A 21,795-nucleotide genomic window follows, 5' to 3' on the forward strand; every position below is an offset into this window, starting at 1 on the left:
GAAAAAGACCACAAGCCCGAAAAAGGACCCCAAGCCCGAAAAAGGACCCCAAGCCCGAAAAAGGACCCCAAGCCCGAAAAAGGACCCCAAGCCCGAAAAATGAACCTAAGCCCGAAAAAGGAACCCAAGCCTGAAAAAGCACCCCAATCCCGTAAAAGCACCCCAAGCCCGTAAAAGGACCCCAAGTTCTAAAAAGGACCCCAAGCCCGAAAAAGACCACAAGCCCGAAAAAGCACCCCAAGCCCGAAAAATGAACGTAAGCCCGAGAAAGGACCAGAAGCCCGAAAAAGGACCCCAAGTTCGTAAAAGGACCCCAAGTTCGTAAAAGGACCCCGAGCCTGAAAAAGGACCCCAAGTCCGAAAAAGAACCCCAAGCGCGAAAAAGACCGCAAGCCCAAAAAAGTACCTCAAGCACGAAAAGGACTTCAAGCCCGAAAAAGGACTTCAAGCCCGAAAAAGAACCCCAAGCCCGAAAGAGAGCACCAAGCCCGAAAAAGGATCTCAAGTTCGAAAAAAGACCCCAAGTCCGAAAAAGGACCATATGCCGGAAAAATGACCACAAGACTACAAGCTTGAAAGAGGATCCCAAGCCCGAAAAGGACCCCAAGCCCGAAAAAGGAGCACAAGCCCGAAAAAGAGCCCAATCCCGAAAAAGGACCCCAAGCCCGAAAAATGAACCTAAGCCCGAAAAAGGACCCCAAGCCCGAAAAAGGAGCACAAGCCCGAAAAAGGAGCCCAATCCCGAAAAAGGACCACAAGCCTGAAAAAGCACCCCAAGCCCGTAAAAGGACCCCAAGTTCTAAAAAGAACCCCAAGCCCGAAAAGGACCCCAAGACCGAAAAAGGACTCCAAGCCCGAAAAAGACCACCAGCCCGAAAAAGGACCCCAAGCACGAAAAAGGACCCTAAGCCCGAAAAAGGACCAGAAGCCCGAAAACGGACCTCAAGTTCGTAAAAGGACCCCAAGCCTGAAAAAGACCATAAGCCCGAAAAATGACCCCAAGCCCGCAAAAGGACCCCACGCCCGAAAAAGGACCATATGCCGGAAAATGTACCACAAGACTATAAGCTTGAAAGAGGATCCCAAGCCCGAAAAGGACCCCAAGCCCGAAAAACGAGCACAAGCCCGAAAAAGAGCCCAATCCCGAAAAAGGACCCCAAGCCTGAAAAAGCAGCCCAAGCCCGAAAAAGCACACTAAGCCCGTAAAAGGACCCCAAGTTCTAAAAAGGACCCCAAGCCCGAGAAGAACCCCAAGACCGAAAAAGGACCCCAAGCCCGAAAAAGACCACAAGCCCGAAAAAGGACCCCAAGCCCGAAAAATGAACCTAAGCCTAAAAACGGACCTCAAGTTCGTAAAAGGACCGCAAACCCGAAAAAGGACCCCACGCCCGAAAAAGATATAGTCCGGAAAAAGGTCCACAAGACTACAAGCTTGAAAGAGGATCCCAAGCCCGAAAAGGACCCCAAGCCCGAAAAACGAGCACTAGCCCGAAAAAGGGGCCCAATCCCGAAAAAAGACCCCAAGCCTGAAAAAGCACCCGAAAATGACCACAAGCCCGAAAAAGGACCACAAGCCCGAAAAATGCACCTAAGCCTGAAAAAGGACCCCAAGCCCGAAAACGGACCTCAAGTTCGTTAAAGGACCCCAAGCCCGAAAAAGACCACAAGCCCGATAAAGGACCCCAAGCCCGAAAAAGGACCCCAAGCCCGAAAAAGGACCCCAAGCCCGAAAAATGAACCTAAGCCCGAAAAAGGAACCCAAGCCTGAAAAAGCACCCCAATCCCGTAAAAGCACCCCAAGCCCGTAAAAGGACCCCAAGTTCTAAAAAGGACCCCAAGCCCGAAAAAGACCACAAGCCCGAAAAAGGACCCCAAGCCCGAAAAATGAACGTAAGCCCGAGAAAGGACCCCAAGTTCGTAAAAGGATCCCAAGTTCGTAAAAGGACCCCGAGCCTGAAAAAGGACCCCAAGTCCGAAAAAGAACCCCAAGCGCGAAAAAGACCGCAAGCCCAAAAAAGTACCTCAAGCACGAAAAGGACTTCAAGCCCGAAAAAGGACTTCAAGCCCGAAAAAGAACCCCAAGCCCGATAGAGAGCACCAAGCCCGAAAAAGGATCTCAAGTTCCAAAAAAGACCCCAAGTCCGAAAAAGGACCATATGCCGGAAAAATGACCACAAGACTACAAGCTTGAAAGAGGATCCCAAGCCCGAAAAGGACCCCAAGCCCGAAAAAGGAGCACAAGCCCGAAAAAGAGCCCAATCCCGAAAAAGGACCCCAAGCCCGAAAAATGAACTTAAGCCCGAAAAAGGACCCCAAGTCCGAAAAAGTACCCCAAGCCAGAAAAAGCACACCAAGCCCGTAAAAGGACCCCAAGTTCTAAAAAGGACCCCAAGTTGTAAAAAGGACCCCAATCCCGAAAAAGACCACAAGCCCGAAAAAGGACCCCAAGCCCGAAAAAGGACCACAATCCCGAAAAATGAACCCAAGCCCGCAAAAGGACCCCAAGCCCGAAAAAGGACCCCAAGCCTGCAAAAGCTCCCCAAGCCCGAAAAAGCACCCCAAGCCCGTAAAAGTTCTAAAAAGGACCCCAAGCCCGAAAAAGTCCACAAGCCCGAAAAGGACCCCAAGCCCGAAAAATGAACGTAAGCCCGAGAAAGGACCAGAAGCCCGAAAAAGGACCCCAGGTCCGAAAAAGGACCATAAGCCGGAAAAAGGACCACAAGACTACAAGAATGAAAGAGGATCCCAAGCCCGAAAAAGGAGCACAAGCCCGAAAAAGGGGCCCAATCCTGAAGTGGACCCCAAGACTGAAAAAGCACCCCAAGCCCGAAAAACACCCCAAGCCCGAAAAAGGACCCCAAGCCCGAAGAAGGACCATAAGCCAGAAAAAGACCACAAGAATACAAGCTTGAAAAAGGATCTTAAGCCCGAAATAGGACCCCAAGCCCGAAAAAGGACCCCATGCCCGAAAAGGACCACAAGCCCGAAAAATAAACCTAAGCCTGAAAAAGGACATCAAGCCCGAAAAAGACCCCAAACCCGAAAAAGAACCCCAAGCCCGCAAAAGGACCCCAAGCTCGAAAAAGGACCCCAAGCCCGAAAAAGGACCATAAGCCCGAAAAACGACCCCAAGCCCGAAAAAGGACCCCAAGTTCGAAAAAGACTCCAATATCTAAAAAGGACCCCAAACCCAAAAAAGTCCACAAATCTCAAAAAAGGTCCCCCAGCCCGAAAAAGGACCCAAAGCCCGAAAAAGACCACAAGCCCGAAAAAGGACCACAAGCCCGAAAAAGTACGACAAGCTCAAAATAGGACCCCAAGCCCGAAAAAAGACCGCAACCCCGAAAAAGGACCTCAAGCCCGAAAAAGGATCACAAGCCCGAAAAAGGACGATAAGCCCGAAAAAGGACCCCAAGCCCGAAAAAAGACCACAAGCCCGTAAAAGACCCCAAGCCCGAAATAGGACCCTAATCCCAAAAAAGAACCCAAGCCCGAAAAAGAGCCCCAGGCCCGAAAAAGGATCTCAAGTTCGAAAAAAGACCCCAATCCCGAAAAAAGACCCCAAGCCTGAAAAAGCACCCCAAGCCCGAAAAAGCACCCCAAGCCCGTAAAAGGACCCAAAGTTCTAAAAATGACCCCAAGCCCGAAAAAGGACCCCAAGCCCGAAAAATGAACCTAAGCCCGAAAAAGGACCCCAAGCCTGAAAAAGCACCACAATCCCGTAAAAGCACCCCAAGCCCGTAAAAGGACCCCAAGTTCTAAAAAGGACCCCAAGCCCGAAATGGACCCCAAGCCCAAAAAATGAACGTAAGCCCGAGAAAGGACCAGAAGCCCGAAAAATGCACCTAAACCTTAAAAAGGACCCCAAGCCCGAAAACGGACCTCAAGTTAGTAAAAGGACCCCAAGCCCGAAAAAGACCACAAGCCCGAAAAATGACCCCAAGCCCGAAAAAGGACCCCAAGCCCGAAAAAGGACCCCAAGCCCGAAAAAGGACCCCAAGCCCGAAAAAGGACCCCAAGCCTGAAAATGAACCTAAGCCCGAAAAAGGACCTCAAGCCTGAAAAATCACCCCAATCCCGTAAAAGCACCAAAAGCCCGTAAAAGGACCCCAAGTTCTAAAAAGGACCCCAAGCCCGAAAAAGACCACAAGCACGAAAAGGACCCCAAGCCCGAAAAAGGAGCACAAGCCCGAAAAAGGGGCCCAATCCCGAAGTGGACCCCAAGACTGAAAAAGCACCCCAAGCCCGAAAAGCACCCCAAGCCCGAAAAAGGACCCCAAGCCCGAAGAAGGACCATATATCAGAAAAAGACCACAAGAATACAAGCTCGAAAAAGGACCCCAAGCCCGAAAAAGGACCCAAGCCCGAAAAAGGACCCCAAGCCCGAAAAAGGACCCCAAGCCCGAAAAAGGACCCCAAGTCCGAAAAAAACCACAAGCCCGGAAAAGGACCCCAAGCCTAAAAAGCACCCCAAGCCCGAAAAAGTACGACAAGCTCAAAATAGGACCCCAAGCCCGAAAAAGGACCACAACCCCGAAAAAGGACCACAAGCCCGAAAAAGGACCCCAAGCCCGAAAAAGGACCCCAAGCCCGAAAAAGGACCATAAGCCCGAAAAACGACCCCAAGTCCGAAAAAGACCACAAGCCCGTAAAAGACCCCAAGCCCGAAATAGGACCCTAATCCCAAAAAAGGACCCAAGCCCGAAAAAGAGCCGAAGCCCGAAAAAAGCCCCAAGCCCAAAAAAGGATCTCAAGTTCGATAAAGGATCCCAAGCCAGGAAAAGGTCCCCAAGCCCGAAAAAGGACCCCAAGACCTAAAAAGGACCATATGCCGGAAAATGGACCACAAGACTACAAGCTTCAAAGAGGATCCCAAGCCGAAAAAGGACCCCAAGCCCGAAAAAGCACCTCAAGCCTGCAAAAGGGCCCCAAGCCCGAAAAAGCACCACAAGACTACAAGCTTGAAAGAGGATCCCAAGCCCGAAAAGCACCCCAGGCCCGTAAAAGGACCCCAAGTTATAAAAAGGACCCCAAGCCCGAAAAGGACCCCAAGCCCGAAAAGGACCCCAATCCCGAAAAAGGACACGAAGCTTGAAAATGACCACAAGCCCGAAAAAGGACCCTTAGCCCAAAAAGGGACCCTAAGCCCGAAGAAGGACCATATGCCGGAAAAAGGACCACAAGACTACAAGCTTGAAAGAGGATTCCAAGCCCGAAAATGACCCCAAGCCCGAAAAAGGAGCACAAGCTTGAAAAGGACCCCAAGCCCCAAAAAGGACCCCAAGCCCGAAAAAGGACCCCAAGCCAGAAAAATGAACCTAAGCCCAAAGAAGGACCACAACCCCAAAAAAGGACCCCAAGTTCGTAAAAGAACCCCAAGCCTGAAAAAGGACCCCAAGTCCAAAAAAGGACCGCATGCCCGAAAAAGGAACCCAAGCCCGAAAAAGGACCCCAAGCCCGAAAAAGGACCCCAAGGCCGAAAAAGGACCCCAAGCCCGAAAAATGAACGTAAGCTCAAAGAAGGATCAGAAGCCCGAAAAAGGACCCCAAGTTCGTAAAAGGACCCCGAGCCAGAAAAAGGACCTCAAGTCCAAAAAAGGACCCCAAGCGCCAAAAAGACCACAAGCCCAAAAAAATACCTCAAGCACGAAAAGAACTTCAAGCCCGAAAGAGGACCCCAATCCCGAAAAAGAAACCAAGCCCAAAAAAGAGCCCCAAGCCCGAAAAAGGATCTCAAGTTCGAAAAAGGACCCCAAGCCCGAAGAAAGACCATAAGCCAGAAAAAGGACCACAAGACTACAAGCTTGAAAGATGACCCCAAGCCCGAAAAAGGACCCCAGGCCTGCAACAGGACCCCAAGCCCGAAAAAGCACCACAAGACTACAAGCATGAAAGAGGATCCCAAACCCGAAAAGCACCCCAAGCACGTAAAAGGACCCCAAGTTCTAAAGAGGACCCCAAGCCCGAAAAAGACCCAAAGCCAGAAAAAAGACACGAAGCTTCAAAATGACCACAAGCCCGAAAAAGGACCACAAGCCCGAAAAGGATCCTAAGCCCGCAGAAGGACCATATGCCGGAAAAAGGACCACAAGACTACAAGCTTAAAAGAGGATCCCAAGCCCGAAAAGGACCCCAAGCCCGTAAAAGGACCCAAGTTCTGAAAAGGACCCCAAGTCCGAAAAAAACCACAAGCCCGAAAAAGGACCCCAAGCCGGAAAAAGGACCCCACGCCCGAAAAAGGACCACAACCCCGAAAAAGGACCACAAGCCCGAAAAAGAACCCCTAGCCCGAAAAAGGACCACAAGCCCGAAAAAGGACCATAAGTCCGAAAATCGACCCCAAGCCCGAAAAAAGACCACAAGCCCGTAAAAGACCCCATGCCCGAAATAGGACCCTAATCCCAAAACAAGAACCCAAGCCCGAAAAAGAGCCCCAGGCCCGAAAAAGGATCTCAAGTTCGAAAAAAGACCCCAAGCCCGAAAAAGACCCCAAGCCCGAAAAAGTACCTCAAGCCCGAAAATGACTACAACACCGAAAAAGGACCCTAATCCCGAAAAAGAACCCAAGTCCGAAAAAGTGCCGAAGCCCTAAAAAAGCCCCAAGCCCAAAAACGAATCTCAAGTTCGACAAAGGATCCCAAGCCCGGCAAAGTCCCCAAGCCCGAAAAAGGACCCCAAGACCTAAAAAGGACCATAAACCGGAAAAAGAACCATAAGACTACAAGTTTGAAAGAGGACCCCAAGCCGAAAAAGGACCACAAGCCCGAAAAAGGACCCCAAGCCCGAAAAAGCACCCCAAGCCTGCAAAAGGGCCCCAAGCCCGAAAAAGCACCACAAGACTACAACCTTGAAAGAGGATCCGAAGCCCGAAAAGCACCCCTGGCCCGTAAAAAACCACAAGTTCTAAAAAGGACCCCAAGCCCGAAAAGGACCCCAAGCCCGAAAAAGGACACGAAGCTTGAAAATGACCACAAACCCCAAAAAGGACCCTAAGCCCGAAAAGGGACCCTAGGACCGATGAAAGACCATATGCCGGAAAAAGGACCACAAGACTACAAGCTTGAAAGAGGATTCCAAGCCCGAAAAGGACCCCAAGCCCGAAAAAGGAGCACAAGCCCGAAAAGGGGCCCAATCCCGAAAAAGGACCACAAGCCTGAAAAAGCACCCCAAGTTCTAAAAAGGACCCCAAGTTCTAAAAAGGACCCCAAGCCCGAAAAAGACCCCAAGACCGAAAAAGGACCTCAAGCCCGGAAAAGACCACCAGCCCGAAAAAGGACCCCAAGTACAAAAAAGGAACCTAAGCCCGAAAAAGGACCAGAAGCCCGACAACGGACCTCAAGTTCGTAAAAGGACCCCAAGACTGAAAGAGACCATAAGCCCGAAAAATGACCCCAAGCCCGAAAAAGGACAATATGCCGGAAAAAGTACCACAAGACTATAAGCTTGAAAGAGGATCCCAAGCCCGAAAAAGGAGCACAAGCCCATAAAAGGGCCTAATCCCGAAAAAGCACCTCAAGCCTGAAAAAGCAGCCCAAGCCCGAAAATGACCACAAGCCCGAAAAAGGACCACAAGCCCAAAAATGCACCTAAGCCTGAAAAAGGACCCCAAGCCCGAAAAAGGACCTCAAGTTCGTAAAAGGACCCCAAGCCCGAAAAACACCACAAGCCCGAAAAAGGACCTCAAGCCGGAAAAATGAACCTAAGCCCGAAAAAGGACCCCAAGCCCCAAAAAGGGCCCCTAGCCTTAAAAAGCACCCCAAGCCCGAAAAAGCACCCCAAGCCCGTAAAAGGACCCCAAACCCGAAAAGGGACCCTAAGCCCAAAGAAAGACCATATGCCGGAAAAAGGACCACAAGACTACAAGCTTGAAAGAGGATCCCAAGCCCGAAAAGGTCCCCAAGCCCGAAAAAGAACCCCAAGCCCGAAAAATGAACGTAAGCCCGAGAAAGGACCACAAGCCCGAAAAAGGACCATAAGCCCGAAAAACGACCCCAAGCCCGAAAAAAGACCACAAGCCCGTAAGAGACCCCAAGACCGAAATAGGACCCTAATCTTAAAAAAGAACCCAAGCCCGAAAAAGAGCCGAAGCCCGAAAAAAAGCCCCAAGCACAAAAAAGGATGTATTGTTCGATAAAGGATCCCAGGCCCGAAAAAGGTCCCCAAGCCCGAAAAAGGACCCCAAGCCCTAAAAAGAACCATAAGCCGGAAAAAGGACCACAAGACTACAAGCTTGAAAGAGGACCCCAAGCCGGAAAAGGACCACAAGCCCGAAAAAGGACCCCAAGCCCGACAAAGCACCCCAAGCCTGCAAAAGGGCCACAAGCCCGAAAAAGCACCACAAGACTACAAGCTTGAAAGAGGATCCCAAGCCCGAAAAGCACCCCAGGCCCGTAAAAGGACCCCAAGTTCTAAAAAGGACCCCAAGCCCGAAAAAGGACACGAAGCTTGAAAATGACCACAAGCCCGAAAAAGGACCCTAAGCCCGAAAAGGGACCCTAAGCCCGAAGAAGGACCATATTCCGGAAAAAGGACCACAAGACTACAAGCTTGAAAGAAGATTCCAAGCCCGAAAAGGACCCCAAGCCCGAAAAAGGAGCACAAGCCCGAAAAAGAATCCCAATTCCGAAAAAGGACCACAAGCCTGAAAAAGCACCCCAAGCCGGTAAAAGGACCCCAAGTTCTAAAAAGGACCCCAAGCCCGAAAAGGATCCCAAGACCGAAAAAGGACCCCAACCCGAAAAAACCACCAGTCCGAAAAAGGACCCCAAGCACGAAAAAGGAACCTAAGCCCGAAAAAGGACCAGAAGCCCGAAAACGGACCTCAAGTTCGTAAAAGGACCCCAAGCCTGAAAAAGACCATAAGCCCGAAAAAGGACCCCACGCCCGAAAAAGGACCCCACGCCCGAAAAAGGACCATATGCCGGAAAAAGTACCACAAGACTATAAGCTTGAAAGAGGACCCCAAGCCCGATAAGGATCCCAAGCCCGAAAAAGGAGCACAAGCCCGAAAAAGAGCCCAATCCCGAAAAAGGACACCAAGCCTGAAAAAGCAGCCCAAGCCCGAAAAAGCACACTAAGCCCGTAAAAGGACCCCAAGTTCTAAAAAGGACCCCAAGCCCGAGAAAGACCCCAAGACCGAAAAAGTACCCCAAGCCCGAAAAAGACCACACGCCCGAAAAAGGACCCCATGCCCGAAAAATGAACCTAAGCCTGAAAACGGACCTCAAGTTCGTAAAAGGACCGCAAGCCCGAAAAAGTACCCCACGCCCGAAAAAGATATAGTCCGGAAAAGGACCACAAGACTACAAGCTTGAAAGAGGATCCCAAGCCCGGAAAGGATCCCAAGCCCGAAAAACGAGCACTAGCCCGAAAGAGAAGCCCAATCCCGAAAAAAGACCCCAAGCCTGAAAAAGCACCCCAAGCCCGTAAAAGGACCCAAAGTTCTAAAAATGACCCCAAGCCCGAAAATGACCACAAGCCCTAAAAAGGACCACAAGCCCGAAAAATGCACCTAAGCCTGAAAAAGGACCCCAAGCCCGAAAACGGACCTCAAGTTTGTAAAAGGACCCCAAGCCCGAAAAAGACCACAAGCCCGAAAAAGGACCCCAAGCCCGAAAAAGGACCTCAATCCCGAAAAAGGACCCCAAGCCCGAAAAATGAACCTAAGCCCGAAAAAGGACCCCAAGCCCGAAAAAAGACCCCAAGCCTGAAAAAGCACCCCAAGCCCGTAAAAGCACCCCAAGCCCGTAAAAGGACCCCAAGTTCTAAAAGGACCCCATGCCCGAAAAAGACCACAAGCCCGAAAAAGGACCCCAAGCACGAAAAATGAACGTAAGCCCGAGAAAGGACCAGAAGCCCGAAAAAGGACCCCAAGTTCGTAAAAGGACCCCAAGTTCGTAAAAGGACCCCGAGCCTGAAAAAGGACCCCAAGTCCGAAAAAGGACCCCAAGCGCGAAAAAGACCACAAGCCCAAAAAAGTACCTCAAGCACGAAAAGGACTTCAAGCCAGAAAATGGACCCCAATCCCGAAAAAGAACCAAGCCCGAAAGAGAGCCCCAAGCTCAGAAAAGGATCTCAAGTTCGAAAAAGGACCCCAAGTCCGAAAGACGACCATATGCCGGAAAAAGGACCACAAGACTACAAGCTTGAAAGAGGATCCCAAGCCCGAAAAAGGACCCCAAGCCCGAAAAAGGACCATAAGCCCGAAAAACGACCCCAAGCCCGAAAAAAGACCACAAGCCCGTAAAAGACCCCAAGCCCGAAATAGGACCCTAATCTCAAAAAAGAACCCAAGCCCGAAAAAGAGCCGAAGCCCGAAAAAAAGCCCCAAGCACAAAAAAGGATCTATAGTTCGATAAAGGATCCCAGGCCCGAAAAAGGTCCCCAAGCCCTAAAAAGGACCATAAGCCGGAAAAAGCACCATAAGCCGGAAAAAGGACCACAAGACTACAAGCTTGAAAGAGGACCCCAAGCCGGAAAAGCACCACAAGCCCGAAAAAGGACCCCAAGCCCGACAAAGCACCCCAAGCCTGCAAAAGGACCACAAGCCCGAAAAAGCACCACAAGACTACAAGCTTGAAAGAGGACCCCAAGCCCGAAAAGCACCCCAGGCCCGTAAAAGGACCCCAAGTTCTAAAAAGGACCCCAAGCCCGAAAAAGGACACGAAGCTTGAAAATGACCACAAGCCCGAAAAAGGACCCTAAGCCCGAAAAGGGACCCTAAGCCCGAAGAAGGACCATATGCTGGAAAAAGGACCACAAGACTACAAGCTTGAAAGAGGACCCCAAGCCGGAAAAGGACCACAAGCCCGAAAAAGGACCCCAAGCCCGACAAAGCACCCCAAGCCTGCAAAAGGGCCACAAGCCCGAAAAAGCACCACAAGACTACAAGCTTGAAAGAGGATCCCAAGCCCGAAAAGCACCCCAGGCCCGTAAAAGGACCCCAAGTTCTAAAAAGGACCCCAAGCCCGAAAAAGGAGCACAAGCCCTAAAAAGAACCATAAGCCGGAAAAAGGACCACAAGACTACAAGCTTGAAAGAGGACCCCAAGCCGGAAAAGGACCACAAGCCCGAAAAAGAACCCCAAGCCCCAAAAAGGGCCCCTAGCCTTAAAAAGCACCCCAAGCCCGAAAAAGCACCCCAAGCCCGTAAAAGGACCCCAAACCCGAAAAGGGACCCTAAGCCCAAAGAAAGACCATATGCCGGAAAAAGGACCACAAGACTACAAGCTTGAAAGAGGATCCCAAGCCCGAAAAGGTCCCCAAGCCCGAAAAAGAACCCCAAGCCCGAAAAATGAACGTAAGCCCGAGAAAGGACCACAAGCCCGAAAAAGGACCATAAGCCCGAAAAACGACCCCAAGCCCGAAAAAAGACCACAAGCCCGTAAGAGACCCCAAGGCCGAAATAGGACCCTAATCTTAAAAAAGAACCCAAGCCCGAAAAAGAGCCGAAGCCCGAAAAAAAGCCCCAAGCACAAAAAAGGATGTATTGTTCGATAAAGGATCCCAGGCCCGAAAAAGGTCCCCAAGCCCGAAAAAGGACCCCAAGCCCTAAAAAGAACCATAAGCCGGAAAAAGGACCACAAGACTACAAGCTTGAAAGAGGACCCCAAGCCGGAAAAGGACCACAAGCCCGAAAAAGGACCCCAAGCCCGACAAAGCACCCCAAGCCTGCAAAACGGCCACAAGCCCGAAAAAGCACCACAAGACTACAAGCTTGAAAGAGGATCCCAAGCCCGAAAAGCACCCCAGGCCCGTAAAAGGACCCCAAGTTCTAAAAAGGACCCCAAGCCCGAAAAAGGACACGAAGCTTGAAAATGACCACAAGCCCGAAAAAGGACCCTAAGCCCGAAAAGGGACCCTAAGCCCGAAGAAGGACCATATTCCGGAAAAAGGACCACAAGACTACAAGCTTGAAAGAAGATTCCAAGCCCGAAAAGGACCCCAAGCCCAAAAAAGGAGCACAAGCCCGAAAAAGAATCCCAATTCCGAAAAAGGACCACAAGCCTGAAAAAGCACCCCAAGCCGGTAAAAGGACCCCAAGTTCTAAAAAGGACCCCAAGCCCGAAAAGGATCCCAAGACCGAAAAAGGACCCCAAGCCGAAAAAACCACCAGTCCGAAAAAGGACCCCAAGCACGAAAAAGGAACCTAAGCCCGAAAAAGGACCAGAAGCCCGAAAACGGACCTCAAGTTCGTAAAAGGACCCCAAGCCTGAAAAAGACCATAAGCCCGAAAAAGGACCCCACGCCCGAAAAAGGACCCCACGCCCGAAAAAGGACCATATGCCGGAAAAAGTACCACAAGACTATAAGCTTGAAAGAGGACCCCAAGCCCGATAAGGATCCCAAGCCCGAAAAAGGAGCACAAGCCCGAAAAAGAGCCCAATCCCGAAAAAGGACACCAAGCCTGAAAAAGCAGCCCAAGCCCGAAAAAGCACACTAAGCCCGTAAAAGGACCCCAAGTTCTAAAAAGGACCCCAAGCCCGAGAAAGACCCCAAGACCGAAAAAGTACCCCAAGCCCGAAAAAGACCACAAGCCCGAAAAAGGACCCCATGCCCGAAAAATGAACCTAAGCCTGAAAACGGACCTCAAGTTCGTAAAAGGACCGCAAGCCCGAAAAAGTACCCCACGCCCGAAAAAGATATAGTCCGGAAAAGGACCACAAGACTACAAGCTTGAAAGAGGATCCCAAGCCCGGAAATGATCCCAAGCCCGAAAAACGAGCACTAGCCCGAAAGAGAAGCCCAATCCCTAAAAAAGACCCCAAGCCTGAAAAAGCACCCCAAGCCCGAAAAAGCACCCCAAGCCCGTAAAAGGACCCAAAGTTCTAAAAATGACCCCAAGCCCGAAAATGACCATATTCCGGAAAAAGGACCACAAGACTACAAGCTTGAAAGAAGATTCCAAGCCCGAAAAGGACCCCAAGCCCAAAAAAGGAGCACAAGCCCGAAAAAGAATCCCAATTCCGAAAAAGGACCACAAGCCTGAAAAAGCACCCCAAGCCGGTAAAAGGACCCCAAGTTCTAAAAAGGACCCCAAGCCCGAAAAGGATCCCAAGACCGAAAAAGGACCCCAAGCCGAAAAAACCACCAGTCCGAAAAAGGACCCCAAGCACGAAAAAGGAACCTAAGCCCTAAAAAGGACCACAAGCCCGAAAAATGCACCTAAGCCTGAAAAAGGACCCCAAGCCCGAAAACGGACCTCAAGTTTGTAAAAGGACCCCAAGCCCGAAAAAGACCACAAGCCCGAAAAAGGACCCCAAGCCCGAAAAAGGACCTCAATCCCGAAAAAGGACCCCAAGCCCGAAAAATGAACCTAAGCCCGAAAAAGGACCCCAAGCCCGAAAAAAGACCCCAAGCCTGAAAAAGCACCCCAAGCCCGTAAAAGCACCCCAAGCCCGTAAAAGGACCCCAAGTTCTAAAAGGACCCCATGCCCGAAAAAGACCACAAGCCCGAAAAAGGACCCCAAGCACGAAAAATGAACGTAAGCCCGAGAAAGGACTAGAAGCCCGAAAAAGGACCCCAAGTTCGTAAAAGGACCCCAAGTTCGTAAAAGGACCCCGAGCCTGAAAAAGGACCCCAAGTCCGAAAAAGGACCCCAAGCGCGAAAAAGACCACAAGCCCAAAAAAGTACCTCAAGCACGAAAAGGACTTCAAGCCAGAAAATGGACCCCAATCCCGAAAAAGAACCAAGCCCGAAAGAGAGCCCCAAGCTCAGAAAAGGATCTCAAGTTCGAAAAAGGACCCCAAGTCCGAAAGACGACCATATGCCGGAAAAAGGACCACAAGACTACAAGCTTGAAAGAGGATCCCAAGCCCGAAAAAGGACCCCAAGCCCGAAAAAGGACCATAAGCCCGAAAAACGACCCCAAGCCCGAAAAAAGACCACAAGCCCGTAAAAGACCCCAAGCCCGAAATAGGACCCTAATCTCAAAAAAGAACCCAAGCCCGAAAAAGAGCCGAAGCCCGAAAAAAAGCCCCAAGCACAAAAAAGGATCTATAGTTCGATAAAGGATCCCAGGCCCGAAAAAGGTCCCCAAGCCCTAAAAAGGACCATAAGCCGGAAAAAGGACCACAAGACTACAAGCTTGAAAGAGGACCCCAAGCCGGAAAAGCACCACAAGCCCGAAAAAGGACCCCAAGCCCGACAAAGCACCCCAAGCCTGCAAAAGGACCACAAGCCCGAAAAAGCACCACAAGACTACAAGCTTGAAAGAGGACCCCAAGCCCGAAAAGCACCCCAGGCCCGTAAAAGGACCCCAAGTTCTAAAAAGGACCCCAAGCCCGAAAAAGGACACGAAGCTTGAAAATGACCACAAGCCCGAAAAAGGACCCTAAGCCCGAAAAGGGACCCTAAGCCCGAAGAAGGACCATATGCTGGAAAAAGGACCACAAGACTACAAGCTTGAAAGAGGACCCCAAGCCGGAAAAGGACCACAAGCCCGAAAAAGGACCCCAAGCCCGACAAAGCACCCCAAGCCTGCAAAAGGGCCACAAGCCCGAAAAAGCACCACAAGACTACAAGCTTGAAAGAGGATCCCAAGCCCGAAAAGCACCCCAGGCCCGTAAAAGGACCCCAAGTTCTAAAAAGGACCCCAAGCCCGAAAAAGGAGCACAAGCCCGAAAAAGAAGCCCAATTCCGAAAAAGGACCACAAGCCTGAAAAAGCACCCCAAGCCCGAAAAAGGACCCCAAGTTCTAAAAAGGACCCCAAGCCCGAAAAGGACCCCAAGACCGAAAAAGGACCCCAAGCCCGAAAAAGACCACCAGCCCGAAAAAGGACACCAAGCACGAAAAAGGAACCTAAGCCCAAAAAAGGACCAGAAGCCCGAAAACGGACCTCAAGTTCGTAAAAGGACCCCAAGCCTGAAAAATACCATAAGCCCGAAAAATGACCCCAAGCCCGAAAAATGACCCCAAGCCCGAAAAAGGACCCCACGCCCGAAAAAGGACCATATGCCGGAAAAAGTACCACAAGACTATAAGCTTGAAAGAGGACCCCAAGCCCGAAAAGGATCCCAAACCCGAAAAAGGAGCACAAGCCCGAAAAAGAGCCCAATCCCGAAAAAGGACCCCAAGCCTGAAAAAGCAGGCCAAGCCCGAAAAAGCACACTAAGCCCGTAAAAGGACCCCAAGTTCTAAAAAGGACCCCAAGCCCGAGAAAGACCCCAAAACCGAAAAAGGACCCCAAGCCCGAAAACGGACCTCGAGTTCGTAAAAGGACCGCAAGCCCGAAAAAGTACCCCACGCCCGAAAAAGATATAGTCCGGAAAAGGACCACAAGACTACAAGCTTGAAAGAGAATCCCAAGCCCGAAAAGGACCCCAAGCCCGAAAAACGAGCACTAGCCCGAAAAAGGGGCCCAATCCCGAAAAAAGACCCCAAGCCTGAAAAAGCACCCCAAGCCCGAAAAAGCACCCCAAGCCCGTAAAAGGACCCAAAGTTCTGAAAATGACCCCAAGCCCGAAAATGACCACAAGCCCGAAAAAGGACCACAAGCCCGAAAAATGCACCTAACCCTGAAAAAGGACCCCAAGCCCGAAAACGGACCTCAAGTTTGTAAAAGGACCCCAAGCCCGAAAAAGACCACAAGCCCGAAAAAGGACCCCAAGCCCGAAAAAGGACCTCAAGCCCGAAAAAGGGACCCCAAGCCCGAAAAATGAACCTAAGCCCGAAAAAGGACCCCAAGCCCGAAAAAAGACCCCAAGCCTGAAAAAGCACCCCAAGCCCGAAAAAGCACCCCTAGCCCGTAAAAGCACCCCAAGCCCGTAAAAGGACCCCAAGTTCTAAAAGGACCCCAAGCCCGAAAAAGTACCCCACGCCCGAAAAAGATATAGTCCGGAAAAGGACCACAAGACTACAAGCTTGAAAGAGAATCCCAAGCCCGAAAAGGACCCCAAGCCTGAAAAACGAGCACTAGCCCGAAAAAGGGGCCCAATCCCGAAAAAAGACCCCAAGCCTGAAAAAGCACCCCAAGCCCGAAAAAGCACCCCAAGCCCGTAAAAGGACCCAAAGTTCTAAAAATGACCCCAAGCCCGAAAATGACCACAAGCCCGAAACAGGACCACAAGCCCGAAAAATGCACCTAAGCCTGAAAAAAGACCCCAAGCCCGAAAAAGGACCCCAAGCCTGAAAAGCACCCCAAGCCCGTAAAAGCACCCCAAGCCCGTAAAAGGACCCCAAGTTCTAAAAAGGACCCCAAGCCCGAAAAAGACCACAAGCATGAAAAAGGACCACAAGCCCGAAAAATGCACCTAAGCCTGAAAAAGGACCCCAAGCCCGAAAACGGACCTCAAGTTTGTAAAGGGACCCCAAGCCCGAAAAAAACCACAAGCCCGAAAAAGGACCCCAAGCCCGAAAAAGGACACCAAACCCGAAAAAGGACCTCAAGCCCGAAAAATGAACCTAAGCCCGAAAAAGGACCCCAAGCCTGAAAAGGGACCCCAAGCCTGAAAAAGCACCCCAAGCCCGTAAAATCACCCCAAGCCCGTAAAAGGACCCCAAGTTCTAAAAAGGACCCCAAGCCCGAAAAATGAACGTAAGCCCGAGAAAGGACCAGAAGCCCGAAAAAGGACCCCAAGTTCGTAAAAGGACCCCAAGTTCGTAAAAGGACTCCGAGCCTGAAAAAGGACCCCAAGCCCGAAAAAGAACCCCAAGCGCGAAAAAGACCACAAGCCCAAAAAAGTACCTCATGCACAAAAAGGACTTCAAGCCCGAAAATGGACCCCAATCGCGAAAAAGAACCCCAAGCCCGTAAGAGAACCCCAATCCCAAAAAAGGATCTCAAGTTCGAAAAAGGACCCCAAGTCCGAAAAACGACCATATGCCGGAAAAAGAACCACAACACTACAAGCTTGAAAGAGGATCCCAAGCTCGAAAAGGACCCCAAGCCTGAAAAAGCACCCCAAGCCCGTAAAAGGACCCCAAATTCTAAAAAGGACCCCAAGCCCGAAAAAGACCATAAGCCCGAAAAAGGACCCCAAGCCCGAAAAAGGTCCCCAAGCCCGAAAAAGGACCCCAAGCCCGAAAAATGAACGTGTGCCCGAGAAAGGACCAGAAGCCCGAAAAAGGACCACAAGTTCGAAAAAGGACCCCGAGCCTGAAAAAGGACCCCAAGCCCGAAAACGGACCTCAAGTTTGTAAAAGGACCCCAAGCCCGAAGAAGACCACAAGCCCGAAAAAGGACCCCAGGCCCGAAAAAGGACCCCAAGCCCGAAAAAGGACCCCATGCCCGCAAAAGGACCCCAAGCTTGAAAAAGCACCCCAAGCCCGTAAAAGCACCCCAAGCCCGTAAAAGGACCCCAAGTTCTAAAAAGGACCCCAAGCCCGAAAAAGACCACAAGCCCGAAAAAGGACCTCAAGCCCGAAAAATGAACGTAAGCCCGAGAACGGACCAGAAGCCCGAAAAGGGCCCCAAGTTCGTAAAAGGACCCCAAGTTCGTAAAAGGACCCCGAGCCTGAAAAAGGACCCCAAGTCCGAAAAATGACCCCAAGCGCGAAAAAGACCACAAGCCCAAAAAAGTACCTCAAGCACGAAAAGGACTTCAAGCCCGAAAATGGACCCCAATCCCGAAAATGAACCCCAAGCCCGAAAGAGAGCCCCAAGCCCAAAAAAGGATCTCAAGTTCGAAAAAGGACCCCAAGTCCGAAAAACGACCATATGCCGGAAAAAGAACCACAAGACTACAAGCTTGAAAGAGGATCCCAAGCACGAAAAGGACCCCAAGCCCGAAAAAGGAGCACAAGCCCGAAAAAGGAGCCCAATCCCGAAAAAGGACCCCAAGCCCGAAAAATGAACCTAAGCCCGAAAAAGGACCCCAAGTCCAAAAAAGTACCCCAAGCCCGAAAAAGGACCCCACGCCCAAAAAGGACCATATGCCGGAAAAAGAACCACAGCACTACAAGCTTGAAAGAGGATCCCAAGCCGGAAAATGACCCCAAGCCTGAAAAAGCACCCCAATCCCGAAAAAGCACCCCAAGCCCGTAAAAGGACCCCAAAATTCTAAAAAGGACCACAAGCCCGAAAAAGACCACAAGCCCGAAAAAGGGACCCCAAGCCCGAAAAAGGTCCCCAAGCCCGAAAAAGGACCCCAAGCCCGATAAATGAACGTAAGCCCGAGAAAGAACCAAAAGCCCGAAAAAGGACCCCAAGTTCGAAAAAGGACCCCGAGCCTGAAAAAGGACCCCAAGTCCGAAAAAGGACCCCAAGCGCGAAAAAGACCACAAGCCCAATAAAGTACCTCAAGCACGAAAAGGACTTCAAGCCCGAAAAAGGACCCCAATCCCGAAAAAGAACCCCAAGCCCGAAAGAGAGCCCCAGGCCCGAAAAAGGATCTCAAGTTCGAAAAAGGACCCCAAGTTCGAAAAAGGACCATATGCCGGAAAAAGGACCAAAAGACTACAAGCTTGAAAGAGGATCCCAAGCCCGAAAAGGACCCCAAGCCTGAAAAAGCACCCCAAGCCCGAAAACGACTACAAACCCGAAAAAGGACCGAAAGCCCGAAAAATTGCCCAAGCCCGACAATGGACCCGAAGCCTGAAAAAGGATTCAAAGCCCGAAAAATGACCCCAAGCCAGAAAAATACCCCAAGCCCGAAAAAGCACAACAAGCCCGTAAAAGGACCCCAAGTTCTAAAAAGGGCCCCAAGCCCGAAAAAGACCACAAGCCCGAAAAAGGACCCCAAGCCCGAAAAAGGACCCCAAGCCCGAAAAAGGACCCCAATCCCGAAAAATGAACCCAAACCCGAAAAAGGACCCCAAGCCCGAAAAAGGACCCCAAGCCTGAAAAAGCTCCCCAAGCCCGAAAAAGCACCTCAAGCCCGTAAAAGTTCTAAAAAGGACCCCAAGCCCGAAAAAGACCACAAGCCCGAAAAGGACCCCAAGCCCGAAAAATGAACGTAAGCCCGAGAAAGGACCAGAAGCCCGAAAAAGGACCCCAAGTTCGTAAAAGGACCCCGAGCCTGAAAAAGGACCCCAAGTCCGAAAAAGGACCCTAATCGCGAAAAAGACCACAAGCCCAAAAAATACCTCAAGCACGAAAAGGACTTCAAGCCCCAAAAAGGACCCCAATCCCGAAAAAGGACCATAAGCCCGAAAAACGACCTCAAGCCCGAAAAAAGACCACAAGCCCGTAAAAGGACCCCAAGACCGAAAAAGCACCCCAAGCCCGTAAAAGCACCCCAAGCCCGTAAAAGGACCCCAAGTTCTAAAAAGGACCCCAAGCCCGAAAAAGACCACAAGCCCGAAAAAGGACCCCAAGCCCGAAAAAGGACCCCAAGCCCGAAAAATGAACGTAAGCCCGAGAAAGGACCAGAAGCCCGAAAAAGGACCCCAAGTTCGTAAAAGGACCCCGAGCCTGAAAAAGGACCCCAAGTCCGAAAAAGGACCCCAAGCGCGAAAAAGACCACAAGCCCAAAAAAGTACCTCAAGCACGAAAAGGACTTCAAGCCCGAAAAAGGACCCCAATCCCGAAAAAGAACCCCAAGCCCGAAAGAGAGCCCCAAGCCCGAAAAAGGATCTCAAGTTCGAAAAAGGACCCCAAGTCCGAAAAAGGACCATATGCCTGAAAAAGGACCACAAGACTACAAGTTTGAAAGAGGATCCCAAGCCCGAAAAGGACCCCAAGCCCGAAAAAGGAGCAAAAGCCCGAAAAAGGGGCCCAATCCTGAAAAAGGATATCAAGTTCGAAAAAGGACCCCAAGCCCGAAGAAATACCATAAGCCAGAAAAAGGACCACAAGACTACAAGCATGAAAGAGGATCCCAAACCCGAAAAGCACCACAAGCCCGTAAAAGGACCCCAAGTTCTAAAGAGGACCCCAAGCCCGAAAAAGACCCAAAGCCCGAAAAAGGACACGAAGCTTGAAAATGACCACAAGCCCCAAAAAGGACCCTAAGCCCGCAAAAGGACCCTAAGCCCGCAGAAGGACAATATGCCGGAAAAAGGACCACCAGACTACAAGCTTAAAAGAGGATCCCAAGCCCGAAAAGGACCCCAAGCCTGAAAAAGCACCCCAAGCCCGTAAAAGCACCCCAAGCCCGTAAAAGGACCCAAGTTCTAAAAAGACCCCAAGCCCGAAAAAGACCACAAGCCCGAAAAAGGACCCTAAGCCCGAAAAAGGTCGCCAAGCCCGAAAAAGGTCTCCAAGCCCGAAAAAGGTCCCCAAGCTCGAAAAAGGACCACAAGCCCGAAAAATGAACGTAAGCCCGAGAAAGGGCCAGAAGCCCGAAAAAGGACCCCAAGTTCGTAAAAGGTCTCCGAGCCTGAAAAAGGACCCCAAGTCCGAAAAATGACCCCAAGCGCGAAAAAGACAACAAGCCCAAAAAGTACCTCAAGCACGAAAAGAACTTCAAGCCCGAAAAAGGACCCCAAGCCCGAAAAAGAACCAAAGCCCGAAAAAGAGCCCCAAGCCCGAAAAAGGATTTCAAGTTCGAAAAAGGACCCCAAGTCCGAAAGAAACCACAAGCCCGAAAAAGGACTCCAAGCCTGAAAAAGGACCCCACGCCCGAAAAAGGACCATATGCCGGAAAAAGGACCACCAGGCTACAAGCTTGAAGGAGGATCCCAAGCCCGAAAAGGACCCCAAGCCCGAAAAAGGAGCACAAGCCAGAAAAAGGGGCCCAATCCCGAAGTGGACCCCAAGACTGAAAAAGCAGCCAAAGCCCGAAAAGCACTCCAAGCCCGAAAAAGGACCCCAAGCCCGAAGAAGGGCCATAAGCCAGAAAAAGACCACAAGAATACAAGCTTGAAAAAGGACCCCAAGCCCGAAAAAGGACCCCAAGCCCGAAAAAGGACCCCAAGCCCGAAAATGGACCCCAAACCCGAAAAGGACCACAAGCCCGAAAAATAAACCTAAGCCTGAAAAGGATCCCAAGCCCGAAAAAGACCCCAAGCCCGAAAAAGAACCCCAAAGCCCGAAAAAGACCACAAGCCCGAAAAAGGACCCCAAGCCTGAAAAGCACCCCAAGCCCGAAAAAGTACGACATGCTCAAAATAGGACCCCAAACCCGAAAAGGACCACAAGCCCGAAAAATAAACCTAAGCCTGAAAAAGGACCCCAAGCCCGAAAAAGACCCCAAGCCCGAAAAAGAACCCCAAAGCCCGAAAAAGGACCCCAAGCCCGAAAAAGGACCCCTAGCCCGAAAAAGGACCCCAAGCCCGAAAAAGGACCATAAGCCCGAAAAACGACCTCAAGCCCGAAAAAAGACCACAAGCCCGTAAAAGACCCCAAGCCCGAAATAGGACTTAAATCCCAAAAAAAGAACCCAAGCCCGAAAAAGAGCCCCAAGCCCGAAAGAGGATCTCAAGTACGTAAAAAGACCCCAAGCCCGAAAAAAGACCCCAAGCCCGAAAAAGTACCTCAAGCCCGACAATGACTCCAACACCGAAAAAGACCCTAATCCCGAAAAAGAACCCAAGTCCGAAAAAGAGCCGAAGCCCTAAAAAAAGCACCCAGCCCAAAAAAGGATCTCAAGTTCGATAAAGGATCCCAAGCCCGGAAAAGGTCCCCAAGCCCGAAAAAGGACCCCAAGACCTAAAAAGGACCATAAGCCGGAAAAAGGACCACAAGACTACAAGCTTGAAAGAGGACCCCAAGCCCGAAAAAGCACCCCAAGCCTGCAAAAGGGCCCCAAGCCCGAAAAAGCACCACAAGACTACAGGCTTGAAAGAGGATCCCAAGCCCGAAAAGCACCCAAGGCCCGTAAAAGGACCCCAAGTTCTAAAAAGGACCCCAATCCCGAAAAGTACCCCAAGCCCGAAAAAGGACACGAAGCTTGAAAATGACCACAAGCCCGAA

The sequence above is a fragment of the Topomyia yanbarensis genome, chromosome 3, assembly GCF_030247195.1.
Source record: "Topomyia yanbarensis strain Yona2022 chromosome 3, ASM3024719v1, whole genome shotgun sequence".
Lineage (NCBI taxonomy): Eukaryota > Metazoa > Arthropoda > Insecta > Diptera > Culicidae > Topomyia > Topomyia yanbarensis.